This window comes from Dioscorea cayenensis, chromosome 12, assembly GCF_009730915.1.
Source record: "Dioscorea cayenensis subsp. rotundata cultivar TDr96_F1 chromosome 12, TDr96_F1_v2_PseudoChromosome.rev07_lg8_w22 25.fasta, whole genome shotgun sequence".
Taxonomy (NCBI): domain Eukaryota; kingdom Viridiplantae; phylum Streptophyta; class Magnoliopsida; order Dioscoreales; family Dioscoreaceae; genus Dioscorea; species Dioscorea cayenensis.
The window spans coordinates 6,208,315-6,216,352 of record NC_052482.1 but is presented as its reverse complement, the minus strand read 5'-3'; the positions used below and the strand labels follow the sequence as shown (position 1 = coordinate 6,216,352).

At 43.3% G+C, this 8,038-nt stretch overlaps 1 non-coding gene across 1 annotated transcript; it reads left to right on the top strand.

The window, feature by feature from the left end:
• Positions 1–4,488: 4,488 nt before the first annotated feature.
• On the top strand, positions 4,489–4,595 carry LOC120274239. Its single transcript, XR_005540771.1, has one exon. It is a non-coding gene; the product is annotated as a small nucleolar RNA R71 (small nucleolar RNA).
• Positions 4,596–8,038: the final 3,443 nt, after the last annotated feature.

The window sequence follows — 8,038 nt, the reverse complement described above, 5'->3', positions numbered from 1 at the left end:
GGGATAACACTCTGAATCTTTAAATGCATCCACATGGGTGTGTAGAAATTCTCCACACCTGTGTACCGACCCACAAGGGTATCCACACGCCCATGTGTCTTCTTTGTCTAACCAAGAAAAAATTCTAAGTGTTCCACATGCCCCTGTGGAAATTCCTCACCAGCATATGGATATTCACAGGAGTAATTACAGGGGCATTCACACACCATTGTGTCTTCTTAGGATAGCGAGGATTTCTCTGCAGGAAATCACACAGGCGTGTGGAAATTACCCACGCCCGTGTGTACTGGACAGGGTTAGATGCAGGGGCAGAAACACTCCCTTATGTCTTCTTGGGATAGAGCTCTGAATATCCGCAGAGAAACACACGCCCGTGTGGAAATTCCACACGGGCGTGTGACCATCACAAGGTCCTTCACAAGGGCAAACACATGCCCTATATCCTCTCGGGATGAGCTTTGAACGAAAAACACACGCCCGTGTTGAATTTCCACACGGCCGTGTGTTTTCTGTGGATAAGTTTGAAAAATTTGCAAGCTCTGTTGAAAATTTTTGAAGATCTATACATACTCAGACCCTGCCTTTACAATGCAAAATTAACTAGAGAGTCATGAAGAACATGCTCAAACGACCAAGAAACTTCGCCACATACAATTATGCACACAATAACAACAATGATCCACAAGAAAAACACAGCAATTTGCATGTAAAAATCAAGACACCAATACCCAAAGCCTTATTCATGCTAGTGCTAAACTAAAAACTAGAAAAACAGTAAAGACTTGGGTTGCCTCCCAAGAAGTGCTTGTTTAATGTCACTAAGCATGACGTACCTCGTCTTATCTCACGAGGGCTCATAGATGAAGGTTTCCCTCTTACCCATAACCTGAAAGCATGATAAACATAATCTTTTGAGGGTAAAGGAGGAGTTATCGAGCATGTTATCACATGAGGGTTTGTCACCCTCACATCATTCTTGTACAACCCCATTATCCTTGGGGCATTTCTTGTGGTGTCTCCTCATTCGCTTCATCTTTCAGAGCATTTTCTTTATGATCGTCATGGTAAATGGCACCTTTTCCTATAGATCAAGCATCATGACTTCTAGATCCTCCACTCCTTGGTCTAAAAACCCATCATACGGGTCTTGATTCATCATTTCCTACACATATTCATCAATTAGTTCATTGGTAGTTTCAAGAAAGTAAATAGTATCATCAAAGTTGAGAGAATGTCGCATGGCTTCGGGGAGGCGGTATGCAAGCTTGTCATCACCAACCCTCAGTGTCAATTCCCCACCGTCCATGTCGATAAGTGCCATGGAAGTGTGCAAGAATGGCCTCCCAAGTATCAAAGTAACATCTTTATCCTCGTCGACATCTAACACTACAAAGTCCACAGGAAATATGTACTTGTCAACCTTGACAAGCACGTCTTAAATGATAACCCTCGGATGCCTTACCGTTCGGCTTGCCAATTGAAGTGCCATCCGAGTGGGCCTAGGCTCTCCCAAGCCTAGCTTCTGAAAGAACGCGTACGGCATGACATTGATACTAGCCCCTAAATCCGCCAATGCCATCTCTTCATCCATATTACTAATGTTGCATGGGATAATGAAGGTTTCGGGGACTTTCTTCTTGTTTGGCATATTTTTTTGCAACAATGCCGAATAAGAGGCATCTAAAATCACCGATGCACTCTCCTCCAATCCTCTTGTTAGTCAAAAGATCCTTCAAAAATTTTGCATAATGAGGCATTTGCGACAATGCCTCCACAAAAGAAATGTTGATGTGCAATTCGTGAATAGACCCAAGAACTTCTTGTATTATTCATCATTTTAGTCATTCTTCAATCTTGAAGGGTAAGGGATTTTTGGCTTGTAAGATGGGAGTGCCACCTTCTTCTCCTTGTTAGTTCTCTCCTCAGTCTCCACTACCTTGGGTGCTTCAACATTGGTCTTCTCACTAAGAGATCTACCTTCAACTTCACGACCACTTCGCTTGGATTAGTTTCGGTGTTCCTAAGTAGACTCCCTTGAGGTCTCTCCAATAGAGACTTTGCAATTTGCCACACATGATTCTTTAGATTATGCAATGAAGCGGTGTGGTTGTGAAGCGTAGCTTCGAGTGATTGAAACCGTGTATCCGATGATTGCACAAATCTGGTCAAATCTTTCTCTAGATCGGTGATCCAGGTCTCCAAGCCTGAAAGTCGATTCTCCATATTCGGGGCTTGTTGTTGTTGGAAACCCGGTGGTGTCATGGCCTTTTGCTGCCCCTGGTTACTCCATGAGAAATTGGGGTGGTTTCTCCAGCCTTGGTTGTATGTGTTGCTATAAGAATTGAATTAAACTCTTTCCGAATTGCCCACAAAATCTACTTGTTCATTTGAGGTTGAAGTAGCAATCAAAATAGGACTATCAGAAGGCAAATGTGAACCCAGTTGGTGCGTCACTCACTCACAAAGATTACTAATATAGACTCTCAATCCTAGTGGCACTCTAAGGAGAAATCATTCAACAAGCATTCAAGATTGGAACTCATTTAAGACATCAATTAAGGAAAACATAATAAAAGGTTAATGAAACAAATCCATCCTAGGATTCACAAATCCAAGTACCCACTCACTAGGGGGTTTATCTCTCCATGGAGCAAGATACAATTAATAATGAAATTGAAAGTAAAAACATGTAATCCATAGGAAAGCCCCATCGGTATTCGTGTTGATTGTCTTGTGGAGTAGCCTCATCCTCTCCAAAGGTCCCTTGTTAAGCCTAGGGCACACCTCGCCAGATCGGTGCCGACGAAAGCTCCCCCAATAACTATCTTCCAAGAGAAACATGGTGTTGAAGCCATAGAAGCACTGCAAAGACTTGCCAAAACCTCTCTAAACCATGACAATCTCATTAGTAGTGTCTAGAAAATATAAAGTGTCATCAAAATCAAGAGAATGGCGCATGGCTTCAGCAAGGCGGTATGTGAGCTTGTCATCTCCAACTCTCAAAGTTAGCTCTCTGCCATCCATGTCAATCAATGACTTGGAAGTCCCTAAGAATGGCCTCCCAAGTATCAAGGGTACATCCGCATCCTCATCGACGTTTAGCACCACAAAGTCTACAGGAAATATATACTTGTCCACATTGACAAGTACATCTTCGATGATACCCCTCAGATGTCTCACCGTTCGGTCCACCAATTACAAAGTCATCTGAGTGGGCCTAGGCTCACCCAAGCCTAACTTTCGGAAGAAGGGGTATGGTATGACGTTGATGCTAGCCCCTGAGTCCCCAATGCCATTTCTTCACGCATATTGCTAATGCTACACAGAATAATGAAGCTTCCCGGGTCTTTCTTCTCGTTTGACATGTTCCTTTGCAACGCCGCCGAGCATGAAGCATCTAGAATCACCGAAGCACTCTCCTCCAACTTCCTCTTGTTGGTTAGCAAGTCCTTCAAGAACTTCGCATACTTAGGCATTTGGGCCAATGCCTCAACAAAAAGAATATTGATGTGGAGTTGCTTGAACAAACTCAGGAACTTCTGGTACTGTTCATCCCATTGGTCATTCTTCAATCTAGAGGCTTAATGGATTCTTGGCTTGAAAGGTGGGGGTGCCATCTCCTTCTCTTTAGTTATTCCCTCTTCTACCTCTATAACCTCGGGTGCGTGTTCTTTTGGCATCTCACTCAGAAGCTTACATTCAACCTCACAACCACATCTCAAAGTGATCACCTTTTTTTGCTCTCTAGGGTTGGTCTCTGTATTGCTCGGCAAGCTTCCATGTGGCCTTTCAGAGAGAGACTTTGCAATCTGCCCCACCTGATTTTCAAGGTTATGTAAAGAGGCGGTGTGGTTGCGAAGTGTGGCCTCAACTGATTCAAACCTTGTATTTGCATATTGCACAAATCTAGTCAAGGCCTTCTCCAAATCATTCATTCGGGTTTCCAAACCTGAAACTCTGTTTTCCACATGCGGAGCTTGTTGTTGTGGTTGGAAACCCGGTGGCCCCAAGGCCTTTGGTGGACCCTGATTGCTCCATGAGAAATTGGGATGATTCTTCCAACCCGGATTGTAGATATTGCTATATGGGTTTCCTTGAGGTCTCATTCCATTACCTACAAAATCAACATTCTCCACCGAAGATACATCACCAATAGAGATCGGGCAATAGAAGGGAGCATGTCCTCCACCACACCCGTTGTAATAAGTCACGGCCGCTACTATATTTGAAGTTATAAGATCTAACTTCTTAATCAAATTTTCCACTTGAGCCGCCAATGAAGTTACTGCATCTATCTCATGGAGACCGGCCACCTTTTTCTTCTCCCTATCATTCCATTGGTAGCTGTTTAACCCCATTTCTTCAATTAACTGACGGGCGACATCGGGGGTCTTGCTACCTATGGTACCTCTTGCTACCGCATCCAAGAGTTGTCTTGTACTCGGGTTCAAACCATTGTAAAAGGTCTGAACAATCATCCAATCTGGAAATCTGTGTTGCGGGCACTTTCTCAGGAGCTCATTGAACCTTTCCCATGTCTCAAATAGAGACTCCAATTCCAATTGAACAAAGGATGAGGTCTCATTCCTAAGCTTTGAGGATTTCCCGGGAGGTAAATAAAGGGCAAGAAAAGCATCTACCATCTCCTCCCATCTGGTAATTGATGCTCTAGGTAATGAGTGTAGCCACTGTTTCGCTCTCCCCTTTAGGGAAAATGGGAAGGCTCACAACTTGATGGCATCATCCGTCACCCCGTTTATCTACAGCATATCACACACCTCAAGAAAACTCTCTATATTACTGTTTGGATCCTCATCGGCCAAACCATTGAACTGTGCAGATTGCTGTAACATGTGGATGAATGCCGGCTTCAGCTCGAAGTTCTGAGCTGTAATCGGGGGACGCACAATACTCGATTGTGTCCCCAACACTGAAGCTCTGGCATAATCGGATAATGTTCACTGTTGCTCATTCTGTTCTGCCATGTTTTCAGATTCTTCTACTTCCAAATCAGCTAGATTAGACTGTTCTTGCACAGGCTCTTTCCCTTTACTTCTAAGTGTACGTTCCAGCTCATCATCTCCTTCAATCAATATTGAGGGGTTCCCTTGGGTCATAACCTGGAGCTGCACCCAAAAAAAAGAAAAAGAAATCAGAATGATCATAGAATAAGAAGATATGAAATAGAATGTATGGTAAAATAGCTAAGAAAACAAAGTGCAAAGTATCTCTAAATGCCTACTCCACGGCAACAGCGCCAAAACTTGACAAGATCCCTTTGCGTATATCCCGCAAGTGCACGGGTTTGTAGAAGTAATAATCCCGGATGAGTGGGTATCGTATCCACAGGGAGTAGGGAATAAAAAACACTTAATTCGCTTCTTAGCTATGTGAAATATGAATAGTGATATGTGTGACGATGATTCAATTCTCAAAAGTAGAAACAACAAGTAAAAGAGCACAAGTAAAGGAGAAGGTAAGGCAATTGATAAAGATGTGGTACCCGGATATTGCTCCATCTAGGACAATTATTTCAAGTGTAAGAACCCTCTATTATGCTTCCTAATCAATGAAAGTGAGTTGCGGAAATCCTTAATTACATAATCCTAAATCTAAGGTCAACTATGCCTAACTCTATACATGTCCCGGAGGACAGATTGAATAACCTCTCAACCTCGCACTCGTATAGAATTGAAATAAGTTCAAGGAATTCCAAGTGATAAATCTCTTCCTAATTGTAGACCTAACCCTTTGGTCCAGGTAGAAGGTCCCTAAACATAATTAAGCCCTAGATACTAAGATCACTTCTACGTTTCACTCCGTTGCACCCGCAACTAAGCCCCGGCGGATGGTCATCCCTTAGACCATTCACTCTTTTGTAGCTGAAAAGAACTCGAAGAACGGATGTAGAATCTAACACATCAGAAGAGAAAGGGGACGCTTCTGTAGCTCTCGACTCACCATCTCAACCCTCTCCAACCTAGCTTTGTCTAACACTCTTGGTGTGCCACTCACTTACAAGGTCACCAATAAGAACTCTCAACCCTAGTGTTACTCTAGGGGAGTATTCACAAAATCAAGCATTCAAAGTTGGAACTCACAATAAACATCAATTAATTGAAAGCTGACAAGGTCCCCTTGCGTATATCCCGCAAGTGCACGGGTTTGTCGAAGTAATAATCCCGGGTGAACGGGTATCGAATCCACAGGGACTAGGGAATAAAAATACTTAATTCGCTTCTTAGCTATGTGAAAGATCACTAGTGATAATTGTGACCGTGATTCAATTCTCAAAAGTAAAAGCAGCAAGTAAGAGAGCACGAGTAAAGGAGAAGGTAAAGCAATCGATAAAGATGGGGTAATCAGATAATGCTCCGCGTAGGACGACCGCTTCAAGTACAAGAACCCTCTATTATGCTTCCTAATCAATGCAATAGTGAGTCATGGAAATCCTTCATTACATAGTCCCCAAATCTAAGGTCAACTATGCCTAACTCTATACATGTCCCGGAGGAGAAATCGAACAATCTCAACACCTCGCACTCGCATAGAGTTGCAATGAGCTCTATGGATTCCAAGTGATAAATCTCTTCCTAATTATAGACCTAACCCTATGGTCCAGGTGGAAGATCCCTAACCACGATTAAGCCCTAGGTACTAAGATCACCTCAATGCTTCACTCCATTACATGCGCAACTAAGCCCACCGGAAGTTCATCCCTTAGACCATTCACTCTATTGTGGCCGCAAAGAACTCGAGGAACGGAGGTAGAATCTATCACATCGGAGGGGAAAGGGGACGCTCCTGTACCTCTGGACTCACCCTCTCAACCATCTCCAACCTAGCTTTGTCTAACGCTCGTGGTGTGTCACTCACTCACAAGGTTACCAATGAGAACTCTCAACCCTAGTGTTACTCTAGGGGAAATGTTCATACAATCAAACATTCAAGTTTGGAACTCATAATGAACACTGCTGCTACAGTACTTTCTACCGTGTTGCTGCAGTATCCGACCTGAATAGCTTTCCGAATCCATACTTTCATCGGAGTAATGCAGACGGGCACACGTTCATGTCATGGATCACTTGCATCTTCAATGATAGGCACGTTGGTGAAGCTCTTGTTTTATGTGCATAAGTCGGAATGCTCGAGTGTGGCTACCTTTGTGCCCCTACAAATGGATGTGCCAACTCGAATATGAGGAGGTTGGCACACACTCTAGCATCTCACATCGACCTATGTCTTCGCGTTTGAACCTTAGCAAGATTTCCTCCAAAATCGGTGTATTGTAATCCACATTGGCTTCTTTCCTTCATACTTGGCCTCACAACCCTACCTGCATAAAAGTAACATAAAAACACACATATTAGTGTAAAACCTGAGAAAAGTAATGCTCAACATAAAGAATGAATGCTTCGCATTCATATCGCACAAACACTTATCAAAAGCATAATAAAGAGATTCAAAGAAATGAATATATCCTAGGGTTCACAAATACCCAAGTACCCACTAGGGGTTTAGCTCTCCATGGAGCTAAGTACAATCAAAGAAATAGAATGTAAAAGCAATGAATCCATAGAAAACCCCCTCGATAGTCGTGTCGATGGTCTTGTGGAAAGTCCTCTACTCGTCGTCCAAATATTCCCTTATCCGGTATAGGATACGCCTCGACGGAAGCTCCCCTACCAACCTTCTTCCAAAGAGATGACAATGTCGGAGCCGTAGAACCTCTCCAAAACCCTAGCCAATACCTCTCAAAACCCTAGCCGAAACCCTCTCTCAAGTTGGAGAAAAGATGGAGAAAAGAATAGTGAAATCGGGGCTGAATCGGCTTTAAATAGGGCTAGAATCGGGGATCCACACACCCCTGTGGATGCCCCTGTATATTTTTCCTTCATAATCGGTGCACACTCTAGCATCTCAAAACTCAAATATGAGGAGGTTGGCACACACTCTAGCATCTCACACCCGACCTATGTCTTCGCGCTTGAACCTTAGCAAGATTTCCTCCAAAATCGGTGCATTATGATCCACATTG